The sequence below is a fragment of the Nyctereutes procyonoides genome, unplaced genomic scaffold (genome assembly GCF_905146905.1).
Source record: "Nyctereutes procyonoides isolate TBG_1078 unplaced genomic scaffold, NYPRO_anot_genome, whole genome shotgun sequence".
Classification (NCBI taxonomy): Eukaryota; Metazoa; Chordata; class Mammalia; order Carnivora; family Canidae; genus Nyctereutes; species Nyctereutes procyonoides.
The window spans coordinates 88,084,124-88,090,863 of NW_026575125.1; the positions used below are offsets into that span (position 1 = coordinate 88,084,124).

The 6,740-nt window shown below is 39.7% G+C and overlaps 1 pseudogene; it reads right to left on the bottom strand.

Moving 5' to 3' along the window:
- Positions 1-338: 338 nt before the first annotated feature.
- LOC129518040 (60S ribosomal protein L12-like) lies at positions 339-847 on the bottom strand (annotated as a pseudogene).
- Positions 848-6,740: the final 5,893 nt, after the last annotated feature.

The following is a 6,740-nucleotide window of genomic DNA, read 5'->3' on the forward strand; positions in this document are numbered from 1 at the left end:
GCAGGTGAATACTGTAGAAATGTTTCATGATGCGAAATAGGAGTTGGAGAGTGTATTAGTTTAGTATGCTAGGGCCGCCCTAAAGGAACAACTGAAATTTAATTTCTCACGGGTCTGGAGGCCAGGAGCCAGTAATCAAGGTGCCGCCCAAGTCAATTTTTGGTTAGGTCTTTCTTCCCTGGCTAACAGCTACCTTTCTCACTGTGTCCTCACCTTTTATTTGTGCAGAGCAAGTGAGAGAGAATGAAAACTCTCATGTCTCATCTTCCTTTTATACGTATATTTATTTATTTTTGGTTGTCAAATGCTGCTTATTTAAACTTTTTCCTGTGCGCTTCTTAACCAGCTGGGCATTCCACCACACCATCATCTATGATGTCATGAAGGTGGCGGCCAGCAACACTGCAGCCCACAGATTGGAACCATTAAAGAGACACTGGAGACTACCCCAGAGTTCTTTGGCTAGAGAACAGTGCCACATCTGTTGGGCAATGTTGACAATATCATCAAAAGCGATAATTCTACTGTGCTTAAAGTTTTTCTGCCTCTTTCAGGCTCTTGGTGGTTCCTTGAGGGCTTTGATCATCAGCACAGAGGCAGAAGGTACCACTTCAACCTGGATCTGTCTGTCCCAAATGGTCAGTTTCACTGTAATCCTGAGATGCTTCCGATCATTGGTTGCCTTAGTGATGGCACTGCCAACCATTTTTACAGACAGGTCCAGGAGGCTAATCTTTGGGGCCAGGGCAGACATGACACCGATTTCCACACCTGTGCACCTCAAGTGTGCCACTTTGACCTCCTTGAGATCCAACCTAGGTGGCATGTCGGAGGCAGCAGGTATAGGATGAACCTGGATTCAGGACAATGGAAAACAGGTCAATCCCATGTTAAACTTGTACTCTTCACTGAACTTGTCCGTGGACATGAGTCTGGAGACAAGACTCAAAGTGTAAGTAGAATTGTGAGATGAGATAAAATGATCTCTGCTCTAGACCTCTCCTTCTCAAGACTGTCATGATGCTGGCCATTTTCCCCTCCTATCTACCCTAAATCTCCAACATCAGAGTGAATGTTGAGATGAAATAAAGAATGAAATAAAGAAATTCATCAGAATGAAATAAAGAAAAAAAAACTAGGAAATTCCTGGTTAAGTGAATAAGTGAATACACACTGCCAGTGAAGAGAAATATCACTCCCTACTATTTATCTTTAGGATTGCACTATTAAAAGATTACCACATATTAATTCCTCAAATTAACTAGTTGTCATTTTAGCAAAGTACAGATTCTGGTCTTGGGAATTTAAGAACCAAGCTAGCATTTTCAAGGAGGGTTAGGAAGCATGAGAGCAACAAATACTTACATGAGTAAGAGGGAAGATCCTATGTCCAAACCCAAGGACATTGAACTTGGGAAGGCCAAAGGAGGAAAGGCCTGGCTATCACGTAAAAAGGGGGAAGCAGCAAAAGTGCTATGGGAACCCAGTGAGAGGAGAAGTACAAAAACAAACCACCTGTATCATCACCATTTAGCCCAGGGAACATTCTAGAAGTTTAACCAGAGACTGAGAGCACTCAGACCTCCAAACCAAAATGACCACTGGGACCAGAGTCAGGTAGCAAAAGTCAACATCTCCAAGAGTGAATACCTAGGAGGTACTCCATACATATTTGCTAAATTAAACTGAACTTTGAGCTCACCTTCCCTATATGTTTGATTTATATACTTCATGGCATTCACCCTTACTTCCTATTACTTGGTTGTCTGTTGCAGCCTAACAGTCCACCTGTTAATTACCTTGTCTGCATGCCTCATATATCTCAAAAGTAAAGATAAATACAGATAAAACATACATCAAAAATCAGGAGACTTTTTTTTAAATCATAGCATACATTTATCCCAAGCACTGCTGGCTTCATTTTCCCTCGGAGATGTGACGAAGAACAATAAAACCTGCCTTCCTGTAACACCTTTATATTATTCAGGGTTTTTCGTTATTTTTCCTAGACCATTTGCTATGAACACAATTTCAAAACACAGAGGGGTACCGAATCAGAGAACCCTTATTTCACCACCTCCTGCCTGAGAGAGGTGGGAGTGTAGAAAATAGAAAGAACCTGTCATTCACAGCTTCAAGCAGTTGGAATATCTTTGGGACTGGAGCTGACCCAGAACAAAACCCACCAAAGCCTTCTTGATGATCCCTCGTGTTCCTCTATCTAAGCCAACAGACAAAGCTCTGCATCCCAATTCCCCAGCTTCTCACCATGCCAAAGTAATTTCAACACGGAAACCCAGTCAGCCCTAGAGTAAGAAACAGCACATGCACTTGCGGCTGTTTGATTACAGATCAAGTGCTCCAACTCACAAAGCCTCTCCCCTCTAGAAAGCTCAGTGTCCCGTAGGTTGCGTGTGCCTTTGATTAGCTACCCTCCAAAAAGCCCGAGATTGCCTCTTTTGCTTCATCAACAGCTAGAGGAACTGGGTGAGGAATTTCGACCCGGTGGTCGTAGCACACCACCTCAAACACTTGAGGAGAGCTTGACAAGCGACCGCTGCATACTCAGACCGTGCTAGTGAAATAAAAGCACAGATTGGTTGTGGAGACATTTATAAACATGGTCAAGTATATGTTTATCAATGTATGTTATATATAAGGAGGCTGCTCCTTCTATACGTGGTTTGTCATCGGCAGTGTGAATAACAAAAGCAGAACCTCAAAGTGACAGGGCTGCTTGATATTTCAGCGATAATTTTTCGGAAGGCTTTGTATTTTAGCGCAGTTTTAGGTTCACAAAAAATGGTGGGAAAGGCATAGGTTCCACATAACCCGTCAACCGCTCCCCTTACCGACCCCCTACCCAGTTTCCTGTTATCAACACCTCGTGTTAGTTTGGTACATTTGCTATGATTCATGAGCCAATATTGACACACCATTAACTACAGTCTGTAATTTATATTAGGGTTCACTGTATTCTTTGGGTTCTGGCAAATGGAGGAGGACATGTATCTACCATTATAGTACCATGTAGAAATTCTCACGGCTCTACACATGCCCTGGGCTCAACGCATTAATCCTTCTCCCTCCTTCAACTCTGGGCAACTAATCATCTTTTTACTGTCTCCATGGTTTTCCGTCCTCCAGAGGGCCTTGCAGTTAGAATAATACCATGTGCAGCCCTCTCAAACTGGCTTCTTTCACTTACCAATATGCGTTTAAGGTTGCTGCACATCAGCTCATGAAATTAGAGTCCAATTTTTTTTAGGATTTTATTTATTTACACAAGAGAGAAACGAAGAGGCAGAGACACAGGCAGAGGGAGAAGCAGGCTCCATGCAGGGAGCCCGATGCGGGACTTGATCCCAGGACCCCGGGATCATGCCCTGAGCCCAAGGCAGAGGCTCAACCACTGAGCCACCCAGGCATCCCTAAAGTCTACTTCTTCTATCACTAAATAATATGCCATTTTATGGATGTACCACAGTTTAACCATTCACCTACTGCAGGATGTCTTGGTTGCTTCCAAGCTTTGTCAGTTATGAATAAAGCTGCTATAAACATCTGTGAGCAAAATTTTGTGTACATCTCAGTTTTTGCCTCCTTTGGGTAAATGTCAAAGAGTCCACTTGCTGAATCTTACAGTAAGAGCATGTTTCATGTTGTAGGAAAAGGTCAATCTGGAACTACAGTGGCTGTACTATTTCACATTTCCTCCAGCACCGAAGGAGAGTTCCCCTTTCTTGACATTTTCACCAGCATACAGTGTTGTCAACATTCCAAATCCCAGCCATTCTAATAGGGGTGTGCTGGTATCTTGTTTTAATTTACTATTCCTTACTGTCATATCTTCTTGGCCATCTTTTCATTTGCTTGTCATGTGCATACCTTCTTTGGTGAGGTGACCGTGCAGATCTTTTGCCCGTTTTTTAATGGGGTTGTTTTCTTATGGTTGAGTTTGAAGAGATTGGGGATATATTCTGGCAGATATCGGATAGATGCCGATCCTTTAGCAGATATATGTTTAGAAAAGATTTTCTCTCAATCTCTACCTTTTTTCATTCTCCTAATACTATCTTTAGCAGAGAAAAAGTCTTCAGTTTTAATAAAGTCTAACTTTTCAATGGTTTCTTCATGAATCATGCTTTGGCAATTTTATCTAGAAAATCATCATAAAACCGAACGTCACCTGGATTTGCCCCTATATTATCTTCTAGGCCTTTTCTACTTTTGCATTTTACATTGAAGTCTGATTCATTATCAGGGTTTTTCCTGTAGATGTAAAGTTTGTGACTATATTTTGTTTTTATTCTTTACATGTAGATATCCAGTTGCTCAAGCACCATTGTTCAAAAGACTATCCTTCTGCATTGAATTGCCTTTGCTCCTTTCTCAAAGACCAGTGGACTCTATTTGTATAGATCTATTCCTGGGCTCTCTATCCTGTACCATTTATCTATTTGTATATTCTGTGATTAATACCACACAGTCTTGAGGTCTGTAGCTTTACAGTAAGTCTTGAAGTGGAGTAGTGTCAGTTCTCCAACTTTGTTCTTTTCTGTATTGCATTGGCTATTCTGAGTCTTTGCCTTTCCATATAAATTTCAGAATCCCTTGGTCTAGATACACAAAATAACTTGCAGAAATTTTAGTTGGGGGGGGGGCAGCCCGGGTGGCTCAGCGGTTTAGCACCTGCCTTCAACCCAGGGTGTGATCCTGGAGACCTAGGAACGAGTCCCATGCCAGGCTCCCTGCATGGAGCCTGCTTCTCCCTCTGCCTGTGTCTCTGCCTCTCTCTCTCTCTCTCTCTCTCTCTCTCTCTCTCTCTCTCTCATGAATAAATAAATAAAATCTTTAAAAAAAATTTTGGCGGGGATTGCCTTAGAAAGTTAGAAAGAACTGACCTCTTGACAAGATTGAGTCTACCTATCTATATAGGATTATGAAATGTCTCTCCATTTCTTTAAAACTTTGATATTATTCATCAGAATTGTGTCATTTTCCACAAATAAATCTTCTCTATAATTTGTTACATTTATAACTAATGATTTCATTCTTGGTGCAAATGTAAAAGGCATCCTATTTTAATTTTAAATTCTAGTTGCTCATTGCTAGTATATGGGAAAGCAATGGACTTTTGTATTAAACTTTCATCCAAAAACCATGCTATAATTAACTATTACCTTCAGGAGTATTTTAGAATTTTTACAAAGACACTCATGTTATCTGAAAATAAAGACATACTTATTTCTCCCTTTTCAGTATTTCTTTTTTTTCTTGACTTATTAAGTAGCTAGGCCTTCCAGTACAATGTTGAAAAGGAGTGGTAAGCAGGGACATCCCTGTATTATTCCTAATTATAGAAAGAAAGTATCTAGTTTCTCACCATTAGGTAGGATGTCAGCTGTAGACTTTGTAGATGATCTTTACCACTTTGTAGAAGTTCTCCTCTATTCTTAGAGTTTGCTGAGAATATTATCATAAATGGATGTTGGATTTGGCAACTGCTATTTTCTACATCTACTTATACAATAACATGATTTTTCTTCATTAGCCTACTGATATGATGGATTACATTAATTGTCAGCAACAATTTTGAAACCTAATGTCCCATAATATTGTAATATTGATAAAAACATAGTATATCATTAGGATAGAATATTAGGCAGATATTAGTCAGGTTTTCAAAAATATTTACTAACCTGAGAAAATGCTAACATAATAAAAATGGAAGGAGCAAGCAGATGCCCAGAAAACCCTAAATAACAAACAAGAGGGCAAAGAGACAAAAACAGCAGATCCCCTAGCTCAAAATTTTTCCATTCCCAGAGCTGGGCAGAGCAGGGCTAAGTAAATGCTACATACCATCTTTACCATCATCTGATTCAGTCAACCAACAAGAAAAAATTAATATGAAATTCCAGCAATAAGATATAAAAGACTAGAGCTAAAAAGACTTTTCTGCCCCTGCTTTTTGCTCATTGACCAGATAACTCGAACTACCTGCATTATCAATGTAGCACAGACCTGGGGATTTTATTACTTGTACTTAAACACCTCTTTTTGGAAATGACCAGCTTGTTTTTTTAAGTCTGTTTTTTCCTCAATACATCTTTAAAGATTTTTAAAATCTCAAGTTGAGCAGATAGGAAAAAGTTTTAAGAACCTCATTTTTAATTTATAATAAAAGCTTACAACTTTTTTTTTCAAAAATGTAAACAAATAGAAAGCATGTGTTAATAAAGATCTTAAATGGGGCACCTGGGTGGCTCAGTCAGTTAAGTGTCTGCCTTTGGCTCAGGTCATGATCCTATGGTCCTGAGATCAAGCCCCACATAGGTCTCCCTGCTCAGTGGGGAGCCTGCTTCTTCCTCTCCCTCTGTGCCCTAGACCCTGTTCATGCTCTTCCAAGTAAATAAAATCTTAAAACAAAGTCTTAAATAATTTTTTAAAAACTGGAAGAGTGGGATACAATATTCTGGGTGTATATATGATATACACATACAACACTACATATTGTATATATACACATATTTACATCAACAGAAAACTCACAAAATTTTTAATACATGGCACTTATATTGAAACAATGATCCCTTTTGCAGTCTAAGAACTAAAACAAGAAGGAAGAACATTGCTTTGCCCAAGCTCAGCTGGAGATATATGTGTATTGAAGGAATCAAATATTCTGCTGCTTGGTGAATGTCCATGAACAACAATGAAAGCAATGGGAGTATTGA